Here is a 13,332-nt window from a genome sequence, read left to right as displayed (position 1 = left end):
CTCAGATACAGCCTAACGTACGGCTCATTCTAGTATTTCTCAACACAAAGGATCCAGTCTAACGTACGACTCATCCCAGGATACAACCTAACGTATGGTATATTCTGACAACTGTCAACACAGGGATCCGGTCTAACGCACGACCCATCTTTCAGCCTAACGCACGTTTTTTTCAGACATTTAACAATGCAAACTGGACCCAGTCTAGCGTATAACTCGTCCTAACAAGTATAGCCTAACGTACGGCTTATTTTGACACTTATCAATACAGTGGATTCGGTCTAACGTATGACTCATCCTAAGTATATCCTTCAGATATGATCTAATGTACGACGTATTCTGACTCTCAAGTATCAATCCGGATGGCATCTTTAAGCCCATCTCCTACAAAAAGTCCCTACTTCAGCTAGGGCAAATTCCTGGGTATTCTAGTGTTCAATCATCTTCTACCTTCAGATTCCGACAGGCACACAACCCAATCTACATCCTCAGGTATAAGAAGATTGAACAGGGGCAGCTGTCATACCCCAAAATTTTCCCATCCTATTTACTCATATTTCAGTCTATCTGACTTTCAAATGCTCAAAGATATACAAGAAGGAAGCATGCAGTCTCTCTCCTAAACAACAATCCTCAAACTAGGGTTTTGATCTTCTTAAAGTATAATCAGTTTCTGAGAACTCAAATGGATCCCATGGCCTCTCATATGATTCAAAGGATCCTCATGCCAACTTTCAAGCTCAGATTCACAAGATTGCTTAAATAACAGTTCAAATAGTCAACAGTCGACTAGTTTGACCTAAAAGTCAACTGTCGTCAAAGTACAGTCAAAACTCCTGATTTTTTGTCAACAACCTTATTTGGAAGTATCATTCACCATTTGATTAAGGATTGATCATGATTCATCAAGAAAAGACCATAAATCAATAAAACCAAAAGTTTCTAAATTAGGGTTTTCATAGGAGAAAGTCAACTGAACTTTGACCAGCCATAACTCCTACATGGAACATCATAAATTTCCCATCCAAAGCTCATTTTGAAGGAAATTGAATTCTCTACAAATTTGTCTCTCACAAGCCAAGTCTAAAAATGCTTCATTTGAGAGATTTAGTTCTGATACTTAGTTCCGGATATTCTCTAGAGATAGTTCAGAGATAATCAAGACAAAGATTTAGTTTTGATACTTAGTTCCAGATATTCTCCAGAGATAGTTCAGAGATAATCATCTTCTTAAGATCTAATTCAGTTACTACGAATGGTGCTGACACGATCAACATTCAAAGATCTAATTCTATCATCACGAACGGTGTAGACACGACCATCTTTCCAAGATCTAATTCAGTTACTACGATCGGTGCTGACACGATCAACCTCCAACAAACACTTCTCAATACATCTGAGCTCAGATACAGCCTAACGTACGGCTCATTCTAGTATTTCTCAACACAAAGGATCCAGTCTAACGTACGACTCATCCCAGGATACAACCTAACGTATGGTATATTCTGACAACTATCAACACAGGGATCCGGTCTAACGCACGACCCATCTTTCAGCCTAACGCACGTTTTTTTCAGACATTTAACAATGCAAACTGGACCCAGTCTAGCGTATAACTCGTCCTAACAAGTATAGCCTAACGTACGGCTTATTTTGACACTTATCAATACAGTGGATTCGGTCTAACGTATGACTCATCCTAAGTATATCCTTCAGATATGATCTAATGTACGACGTATTCTGACTCTCAAGTATCAATCCGGATGGCATCTTTAAGCCCATCTCCTACAAAAAGTCCCTACTTCAGCTAGGGCAAATTCCTGGGTATTCTAGTGTTCAATCATCTTCTACCTTCAGATTCCGACAGGCACACAACCCAATCTACATCCTCAGGTATAAGAAGATTGAACAGGGGCAACTGTCATACCCCAAAATTTTCCCATCCTATTTACTCATATTTCAGTCTATCTGACTTTCAAATGCTCAAAGATATACAAGAAGGAAGCATGCAGTCTCTCTCCTAAACAACAATCCTCAAACTAGGGTTTTGATCTTCTTAAAGTATAATCAGTTTCTGAGAACTCAAATGGATCCCATGGCCTCTCATATGATTCAAAGGATCCTCATGCCAACTTTCAAGCTCAGATTCACAAGATTGCTTAAATAACAGTTCAAATAGTCAACAGTCGACTAGTTTGACCTAAAAGTCAACTGTCGTCAAAGTACAGTCAAAACTCTTGATTTTTTGTCAACAACCTTATTTGGAAGTATCATTCACCATTTGATTAAGGATTGATCATTATTCATCAAGAAAAGACCATAAATCAATAAAACCAAAAGTTTCTAAATTAGGGTTTTCATAGGAGAAAGTCAACTGAACTTTGACCAGCCATAACTCCTACATGGAACATCATAAATTTCCCATCCAAAGCTCATTTTGAAGGAAATTGAATTCTCTACAAATTTGTCTCTCACAAGCCAAGTCTAAAAATGCTTCATTTGAGAGATATGGATCAAAAGATTATAGGTCCTTTTTGAAAGTCAACAAAAAGCAGTTTTTTGTTAAAGCTCATATCATCAAGTTAAAATCCTCAAATGAAAAAAAGCTTCCAAAGTGGCTTGTATAGGACATCTTGAGGTTTCCAAAAAGTCCTAGAAATCTTCCATATCTTAAAAATTGATAGAGATATGCCTTGTCAAAGTTGGACGATTTCAAAAGGAAAAATGTGAAATAAAAGGCTTCAAATTGAACTTTCTTGCAAAGGGACCCAATCTTTTTTGGCCCAATCTTGTTCCACAAGTTATCCAAGACATCCATTCCAATTACCACGAATTTTTGAGATTTATTTGATTTTATATGAATTTTTATTCATTAAAAAGGGTGATTAAATTCAAATAAATCAAATAGAAATCAAAGATTTGATTGGGAATTCACTTATAACCAAATCCAATCAATATTAACTCCAAAAAACAACCAAATTTCATGCACATTGAAATTGGAAGAGAGTGAATCAAGATTGGACCAAATTTGGAAGCTTTCATGAATCAAATTTTTCCAAATTGCAATTTAAGATTCAACAAGATTCTTTCAAGTTTTATTGACCTAATTCAGTCTCTATATATACCTAAAGATGATCAAATGCTAGGGGACAATTTTTCTGCAGTCAAAGAGCACCATACAAGTTCAAAATTATTCAAGAAAAGTGAGGAATCGAATTCAAAGTTGGAGGCCGATTCAAAGAGATTGAGAGATCCAAACACCTTCTTAGAGCATCACTGATCGTTCTGCAATCTTAGCCAAGGCCTGAAGCATCAGGAAACACGTCCCTTAAACCACGGTTTGCCATTAAAAGTTTTGAATTTGTTTGCATTCATTCGCTCATAATTAATTAGATTTGATTATATATTCTGGTTTATAATGATGTATGGAATGTTTCTGGTATGTTTAATGTGAGATTTGATTCGTACATAGTGAGATGCCATTGTTAGGTCGTGAAGGTCCAAAATTAGGGCTTTGCGTTGGAGGTGAAATTAGACCGAACCAGGGCCACCATTGTGTTCGTGAGGTCGAAACGAGATGATCCATGGCCTCACTTTGAATTTCCATTGCGTATTGCGTTAGTTATGTTTGATAGGGGCTACGGCAACGGAACGAAACTGTAGGCAAAAGCGTTGCTATTTCCATAAATTCAAAGGTTGAAGAAGGGTGCTGGGCGCGAATCGTTTGCGTTTTAAATTTCATAGTTGTTATATTTTTATATATTATTTGTGAAGCATATGATAAACAGCTAACATGTCCAGCGCGCATGGCAAGGGAAACTATCAGTGACTAAGGGAGAGGGGGTTCGATCCCAGCCCTCCTCGCTTCCCTTTATTTTTTTTTTACTAACAACATAGTTGCAGATCCAGAGTTACAAGGCCACATGTGTGCATGTTGTTCCGATCAATCACGGCCGTCCAAGCATCATGGAGATTCAATCAAGCGATCCAAGAAGTATGCTCCACCCTAGACGCCCAGAATCTCACCACACAGGATCATTAGTTAAGTTTTCTAATTTTTTTTTCTTTTTAATTATATAACATAATGTTTTTTGTTTATTCATTTTATTTATAAATTGTTTTTTTTACAATCCTTTTAAATACTTTTTTAACAAAAATTCATTCTTAATTCTTTTTTTCATAAAAATAAAAAATATATTAAAAATAAAAATATTTTAATTAATAGTTTTATTTGATTTAAATTTATTCAAATTGTTTAATTTATTTAATTAATTATAAATTTTTTATTAATTGATAAAAAAATACATATTAGGAGTAAGTAATTTAATCGAAATTTTGTTTTCGCCGATTTAATTAATTAGGTTGAAAACCAATAGTTAATTAACCTGGTTTTTATTTATTCTATTACTCACAGTTAACTTACGCCCTAATCAGGGTTTACGAAGATCATTCCTACACTGAAAAATTTTCCTTTTTTCTTTGTGCAGTTTTTCAGGGTTACCATCAGGGTTCGTCCGACTACGCGCCATATCAGATCAAAAAGTTAAGTCCCTGATTTAATCCTTATTTAAATATTATTTATTCTTGCCTACTTTCAAATGTCAATGAACTCCTCCTACACTCATCCCTGGTTGTTTATTTTTCCTTTTCCAATTTTCAAGGTTAACCAACTGGTCAAAGCTCAAATGTTCGGTAACCCTAAAACCCATCTTTTTTATTTCCTCTATTAGTTATTACTTGTGTCAGGCTTATTGCTCTATTAGGGTTTTTATTTTATTGCTTTTTCTCCCCTTCCCCATGGCTTACTATGTAACTGCTCCTGGACTGTATTGTGTGGCCTTGAAGGCACTTAACACTGCTATTTTTATTATTATTGCGTGGTTAGTAATTTAGGGAGTGCAACCTCGAATTGAATTTAGAATAACTAATTACAAGATAATTATTTGAATTAATCACGTGATTGTGCACCCACACACCTTTTATGGTAATCCTCTCTTGTTGCCTGTTGCCTGTTGCCTTGTTGCCTTTTGTTTTCAGTGCAGACTAGTCAAGTCCCTCGAATACGAGGACGCCTCAGCAATGTTGCTCTCAGTTCATTCAAATCATAAGTCCCCAATGATGCTACCTTCGATTCGCTTATATGATCTCGTCCCTCGAAGTTGCCTACGAAATGCTGAGGTGTCCTCTGGTTGCCTAATAATAATGACTATTCTGATCCTTCCCTTAGACTACCTGCCCTTCTATGGCAGGGACAGTCTTATGGCGAACGGTAATCTTGACCACCCTTTAACCTCCAATAAAAGGACTTCCAACCTTCCTATGGTATGGATAGCCCTGAAAGGCTAAAAGAATCTTTTACAAATATCAAGGTAATTTGCCCTTAATTGCATGCTCTGGTTTAAATTCCTTTTTCTACACTTTTCTCAAAAACTCCAATAAGGCTACGCTCATTTATGAGCTAAAGTCCTTATCTCTTCTTCTACATTTCTAAACTTTTGGTTTCAAAAGAGCAAAGCAATTAAGAGCCCGTGGAAAACTATGGATGCAAAGGGTGCCTTACACCTTCCCTTTGTATAAATTACCCCCCGAACTCAGTTTTCTTTTTAAAAGGTTTTTTTCTGTTCTTTTAGCCTTTCTGTTAATTTGGATAAAATAAAAGTCGGTGGCGACTCTTGCTTACCGCGACATTTCAATAAAGTCAGTTCACCGTATTACACCTACTCGTGTAGTATGTGAAATGTTTGCTTCACTGGCAAATCAACATCCAAGGCAACAACTTGTGGCCAGATATCACTACATCAGTATATTATGTTATTCTAGATAGCGGATTTGACAATAGTAAAAGATACAGTCCATAAATGAGGTTTAATGGTAAAATAGCATATCAACTCCCTTATTTATAACTTTGACACTTTTATGCTCTGGTTGTCTTCCAAGTTTCAACTTAGGATCAATGAAACCTACATGTTCTCAGAGTCTAATTTGATTAGCGAAATATTTTTGCAGATAAAACAAGTGATGTGCTTCTTCATCAACCAGCGACAGCGTAAACTGCTTATTGTTGCTTCGCACAAGCTACAATGGCAAACCATTCAAAACCAACATCAATACTATTCAGAGCATCAAATCAACAAAAACATTGAAATTATATTGAACCATTCAATTAACACTACCATTTTTGGTTTCATGATGGAATCATTAGAACTACAGCAGACTCTCAGTTGCATTTAATCACTTTAATTTTCTTAGAGACATGATGCTAGTGAAATGCTTTTGCAGATAAGACTTCTTCATCAACCTGTGACGCCGTAAATCACTTATTATTGTTGCTCCACACAAGCTGCAACGGTGTAAATCATTAACATTTGTAGTCATTCTTTAAAAAATATAAGAAAAGTCCCAACAAATTTAGTTTGACAATAAAAAAATACCATAAAAAAATACACAAGAGTATATATATAATTAACTAATGACTATAAAAAACAATTAGTATTAACAGACATAAAATAGGGCAAATAAAATAAGTCATTTAATTTATTTATTTTTCATTTTATTACAATTTTAAGTTAGAGTCACTCCATATATAAGCTTATTAGAATTTCAAATTAAAGACCTTTCATACATAGTTTCAAAATATAAACTATATTTTACATTTTGTTTATGTTATTTCTAGACCTATTTATTTATTATAAATATATCAAGAGGAGAGATCAAATTACACCAGAAGAGTTACACTCGCTCAATAATTTTATTTTGAATAAATATTTTTTAAAATAAACCGTTGGATTGAAAAATATTATCATATAGATCATACCTATAAAGTTTGAGATTAATCAATAATGATTTACTATATCATCAAGATATCCAAAGATTAACGTCAAAATGAACTTTCATATAACGTTCATTTTGATGTAATTCAATGACATAGAAAATCATTATGGATTAATCTGAAACTTTATAGATCTGATCTACATGATAGTATGTTTCACTTTACTGGTTGATTTTAAAAAATATTTTTTTGAAATAAAGTAATTGAGCGAGTGTAACTTGTGGTTAACTCTTCGGGTGTAATTTGATCCCTCCTCATATGTCAAAATACTTAGCAAATACAAAAAATGAATGAAATAAATTTATGTATTCGTTATTTCTCTATATTCAAGTTAAATGACTTTATTCCTTACTATTTATATTATTCTTGTAGGTGAAATAAATGGAATAATAGAAAAGAAATTGATGAGAACCCATTGTAACATTTAATCAAACACGTGGTGGGCATATGTGAAACTTAAACATATCAGTAATAAATTGAAAGAAAGAAAGAAAAAAGGGTTTTGTTGGAGAAGAAACCCTAAAATATAAAATCTACTATCAGTATAACAAATCACATACATATTTTACATTGTTATCTCATCAACTTTGAAGTATAACACATACTTCTAAAAAGCTTTCAGGTTGAACCATTCCGCCCCACAAGCACATCTTTTGGCTAGAGATGGGATCAATAATAAGCACAACATGAATTGAATCCAGTCTGTAATAAGTAGAGACTTTTTTTCCTTTAGTTGTATCATCATATACCTGTATGCAAAAAGTAAACAAAAAAATTTAAAATTTACAGGCAGCAAATTGCATACAAGACAACAGTATCAAATAAATGGCGTGTTAAATATTAGCAAAATAATCTTATCAAACATCACAATATAGCCCAAATACATACCACCTCTACTTTTAAAACTTTAAGAGTGTTTTCTTGCAATTTGTATCCCTCGGCCCTGTGAAGTTGGGACCAAAAATAATCACAAGTTACATCAACAAACTTAAAGTTATCAATTTATTCTATGGTGGTACTAAAGCAATGCACAAACCATGAACTACAAAAAAATAGAGAAAAATCTTTCTTTTGAGAAAGGCCAACCAGATATATGAGAGGTGTGGTTGTGAAGCAGGTCGTTATTTGTAGCACAATAGAAATGTTGCAGCAACACGTAACATAACAGGACTTTTGATAAACTCACCTTTCTCTAAACTCTGTTGATCAACAATCTGCATGAAAAATGTATCAAGTTTGCAGGTAGCATTTAAATATATCGTTCTTTTAGAGGCGTGCAAAATTATGTCTTGTCATTTCGAGGGCCCCACTTGCGGTCAAGTTGACAGAATAGATCCAAACAATTGTGACACAAACCAAAATTGGGAAACGTTTAAAGATAGGAGGAATGTCTCTAAATGGTCTCACATGCTTGAGATACTGAAATTTACACCAAATTAGTCTTCTGGAGAAAATAAATATTAATGATAAAAAAACTATGATTTCATTCTGTAACTTACTTGCGACAATCCAACGACCAACAGAAGCATCGGTATACTAATTTGTACACAGTTCCCTAAGTGAAATGAAAAACAATATTAAAAATGCATGGCTGTGATATGGAAAATACCATTTACATCAAGATATGTTGAGAAACTTCATAATCAAGAATTCAAGATATATTCTTTAAATATTGTATCATTTTTCAAAGTTACTAAAACGATAGATATTTAAAGCCACGCTTAACGTTGAATTTGGAAGAAGGAAGTGAACATGAACATGAACATGAACATGAACATGAACATGAACATGAACATGAACATGAACATGAACATGAACATGAACATGAACATGAACATGAACATGAACATGAACATGAACATCTTCACACCATCTTCAAACCAAAAAATTGAATCTGAAAAAATACAACCGAGTAAGCAACATCTTCACACTAAAAAGATGAAGAAAACTAAAAAAATGAACATGAAAACGAATCTTTAACTGATGAAAACGAAAAAAATCAGCGAACTGCAACTTATTTTGCCCGAACATTCCAAATAACAACAAACTCATACAAACAATATTGAGTGAAGAAGAAACCAAGTAATCAAAAGATTCACACCAAAAATAGAAGATAACATAAAGCATTAGGGCATAGAAATATGCAAAATACACATGAATATGCACAAGAACCCGTTAGTTACATAAGAACCATTCATTTGTAGCAAAACATAAGAACCAAAACATTTGTTTGTAGCACATAAGCTAAAGCACAATAGTTGAAAAAATATTTGAAGCACATAAAAAAATGTAAAAGCCATTTAAGAGAGATGGAGAGGTTTGAAGAATACAAAAGATTCATTCTCCATAACAGCTTATTCAGAACACAAAAGCTTATTCAGAAGATTCAAAATGAAGAAACAAGAATGTAAATGTAGCGCGCATATCTTGAGAAAGGACATTGATTAAAGGTGGTTAACTCAAACAAAGTAGTATGTGTTGAAGATTGTGGATAGGTATTGAAGATGGAAGAACCTGAGAGAGAGAGAGAGAGAGAGAGAGAGGGAGGGAGAGAAGGTGATAGTTAAACACCATGAGAGATGAGAGGGACGGGGTGCTATGGTTTTGATGGAAATATATGGAAAATTGAGTGTGTGTGTGTGTGTGTGTGTGTGTGTGTGTGTGTGTGCGCGTGTGTGTGTGTGTGTGTGTTTACCCAGATAAATGGAGGGTCCTTTAGGTATTAGTGTATTTTGAATTGAGAAACGAAAACAACCGCCACCTGTTTGAAAGGAGAAATTTGATTGGTCAGGTTTAATTGAATTAGTCAATTACAAGAAAGGGCATACTTTAGTGTAATTAATTTTTTTTATGAAGGGTATATTAGCTAGGTAGGTCATTAGCATCTTCCATGCTTAGGTAGATATTGGGAAATTGAATTAACTAAACTTTGTAATTTCAATTACTGAAATGATATATTATTTTCTATTTAGAATTTTTGAAAGAAGGAGTATAATTAGATATATTGAACTCTTTACATAGAGATTGAGGGTAATAACTTTAAAACGACCCGTTAAAAAGTAGAAAACAATACAAGTATTACAACACCAATTTGAAAATAAAATAACACCTTATTTTTATTGGGCTCGATAAGTCGTTCAGGGTAAAATGACTGTAAATTAAATATTCTACAAATTTAAGGGATGTTGGATTTTTGCAGCGCAACAGAAACAATAAAATTGAACACCAATATTTAACGTGGAAAATCCTTTAATGTTGAGTAAAAAACCACGAGACAAACTCTGAAAATTATTTCAATACATTAAGGAATATTACAACATTCTCTTCACATGCTCTTACACATAAGAGATACAATATAGTGTTTTCCGCGAGACTCACTCATATTCTGACACTGATATTATTTTCAGTACTAAAGAGTAATAAAGATTATACCTACCCCGATTTATATTTCTCACATTCCCAGAATTATTCAACACTTTATTTTTGTTCTTACTATCAAAAGCTTTCACTTTTCTCACTTACTACGAGTCTTATTTTATTTCTCAAAATATTTCCAAAAGCATCAACCTTGTTGCAAAAGACCCACTTAGGTTTCAATCATTGGATTAGCATAAGCTTTGAGAACAAACTCCCAAACATTGTTTCAGTCATACCCCAAATTTTGTCCATCAATTTTCATTGTTTATTGCATTTAAATTCATCTGTGTAACATTTCACTTGGTCATGGAGTTCCATAAGCATTCATAAGTCAAAAGTCAACTTAAAATTAACATTTTAGAAAATTTGACTAAAATTTCATGCATCATGGTTCATTGTTACAATAATCATTCAAATCATCATCACATTATTCCATTTGGAATTTCATTGATCATTATCACAAATCATAATAAAAAGTCAAAGGAAAATCAACATTGCACATGTTAAAAAAGTTGACTAAATTTGCATGTTTCATTATTCATTTTGGATAAATAAATTCATGATCATTAAATTTATCATCATTTTATTTCATTTGAATTTCATTAATCATTTTCATGCATCATAAATGAAAAGTCAAGGAAAAAGTTAAGATATTGACACTAAAAAAGATTACACATGTTTTGCCAAACCATTCATGCATCTCGCACACCTTAAAATTCACATTAAATTCATAGTGTATCAGCAATTTATAATGCACTACATCAGATATTTTGAATCAAATTTAAATTTTCCCCAGATTTCATCAAATTCAAGTGAAATGCACTCACACTTTTCTCATCTTTGCTTAATTTCAAGTTTAACCTTTAAACCAAATATAACTCTATATAATAGTACATTTTCACATCAGAAAATGATCTATAACTCACCCTGAGTATTGCCAAAACTCTACTAATTTGAATCCTCAAAATTCAAGTTTATTCATTTTGAAGAAACTTTGAATTTTTACTAATTCTTTTGATTTTTTTAGCAATTGATTTTTTGAGCAATTGTGCTACCACTTTCATTGCAGTGGAAGCTTGTTTTAGACCTTTTTCAGAGCTTGACCGGAGAGCCACCGCGTTCACCATTATTGTCGGCAACTTCTTGAGTTTTTCGTCCAAGTAAGCTTAATCCTCGTTTTTTCTGTGTGTTATGATGTTTATGCATGCTTAAGGAACTTATTTCAATCATTATTTTGCTCAAGAGTTATCATGAACTCAAGAATACAAAAATGGCAAAGTCATGAATCTCAATCATTTTGTGCAAACTTATATACCATTTGAACCAGTTTTTCGCGCTGATCACTAATATATAATTAGTTTTTCATTTCTATACTTGTGTTGGCCGAATCGACGCCGTTTTTGCACGGTTGTACGTCCACTTTTTGCTTTGATTCTCATGAATCGTGGCTTGTTTGCTAATTTTGATTTCATATTTGGATTTGTGGGGAAAATCCTAGTCCAGCGGTATATAATTTGTAACTTAATTCTTTGAATTGGTGATTGTTAAATTTTTGTTCTTGAGAAAGTGATTATATGATAAACATCTTGTTAGGTAAGATGATGAATAGCATCAGTGGGTCCCACTTGTTTTATCAATCTATAATATAATAACACAAATGTACCTGAAATACCAAATTTGCCCTTTGATTAAAATCCTCCACATCCTCTTTTTGGGGTTAAAAAGTGTCTAAAAATTACTTTTTTTAACCAAAATCAGACGTGGTCAAAATCTAACTCTTTCTTGTTCATTTTGTTGTATTTTGTTTGCTTCTTAATACTACATTATTTTTTTAGTAAGCTTAGTACTACATACTTCAATTGAAACCAAATTGCTCTTTTCAAAACAACTTTTCTACAATTAATATTACTTTTCTGTCAACTTTATATCACTTTTCTTACAACTTTTGCTCTGCACATTTTCATTTTCAATGTATCATTTCTGTCATACCAACACAAATCTCTATAAGCCTCATTTCTCTCATCCACAAACCACCAAGTCTCTTCTCTTTCATCTCTCAATATGAAGAAAAAGAAATAAATTTGTATGTGCTTTCAATTCAAAATTAATATCACAAATCTTCTACTTTTAACAACCAAACAACATCTTACACAACAACCTCTTCTTCATCAACATCATTTCATCACTTATTTCACCATTTTATCAAACACCATAATCACCAACATCAAGAACACAAAATCAAAAAAAAAAGCAAAAGAAAGAAGAAGAGAGTACAAAAGAGAAAAGAGAAAGCTTTTCTAACTACCATCTCTCACGTTTTTCTGGAAAAACCAGGATTTCTGACCATTCCTTATGTTTGCTCCGCCACCGATTCCGCCACCCCCGCCATAATAGTCGCCGACTGTCTCATCATGACAACTTCAAGTCGTCAAAAATCTCGCCTCCCTACCTCTCCAAATCTTCTACTAGTAGCTTTCCTTTGATCTTTCATTCTTTTTTCTTCCATCATTCCTTTTGATTGATTTGTTTAAATGAGAGTCAAGGATTTGAGTTGTGTTTGCTGTGTTTTTTGTTTAAGATAGGAAGAAGATTTTATTTTTTTGAGAGAGAGATAGAGAGAGAGGAACCAATGAAAGAGAAAAACCATTCTCTTTTGTGTCTTTCTACAAACAAAATATATTACAACAGCACAAGCAAAAATATGCCTAACTTAGATTCAATCTTCTAATTTCTCTGATTTTGTAATACTGATTATTAATGTTACTATTATTATTAGACTTAAATGCCGTTTTGGCCCCCCAAATTTCTCAACTGTTTGATTTTGATTCTCCATGTTTCAATTGCTTGATTTTGGTCCCTCAAGTTTTGTAATTGCTTGATTTTAGCCCCTAAGTTTCAATTGCTTGATTTTGACCCCTCAAGTTCGTCTCATTTTGCATTTGATAGTCTCATAATGACATGTGGACTAAATTTCTCTTTTTTGTTGCTTTTTATCTTTTCTTTTTTAAAATTTTCTTCTCTACAATTTTATTTTTGTTCTCTTTTAAATAGTTAAACTTTGAATGCAATATTTAAAAAATCTTAAA

Source organism: Vicia villosa, linkage group LG5 (genome assembly GCF_029867415.1).
Source record: "Vicia villosa cultivar HV-30 ecotype Madison, WI linkage group LG5, Vvil1.0, whole genome shotgun sequence".
NCBI classification, from domain to species: Eukaryota; Viridiplantae; Streptophyta; class Magnoliopsida; order Fabales; family Fabaceae; genus Vicia; species Vicia villosa.
The sequence above is the reverse complement of the archived record's forward strand: the minus strand, read 5'-3'. Positions refer to the sequence as shown.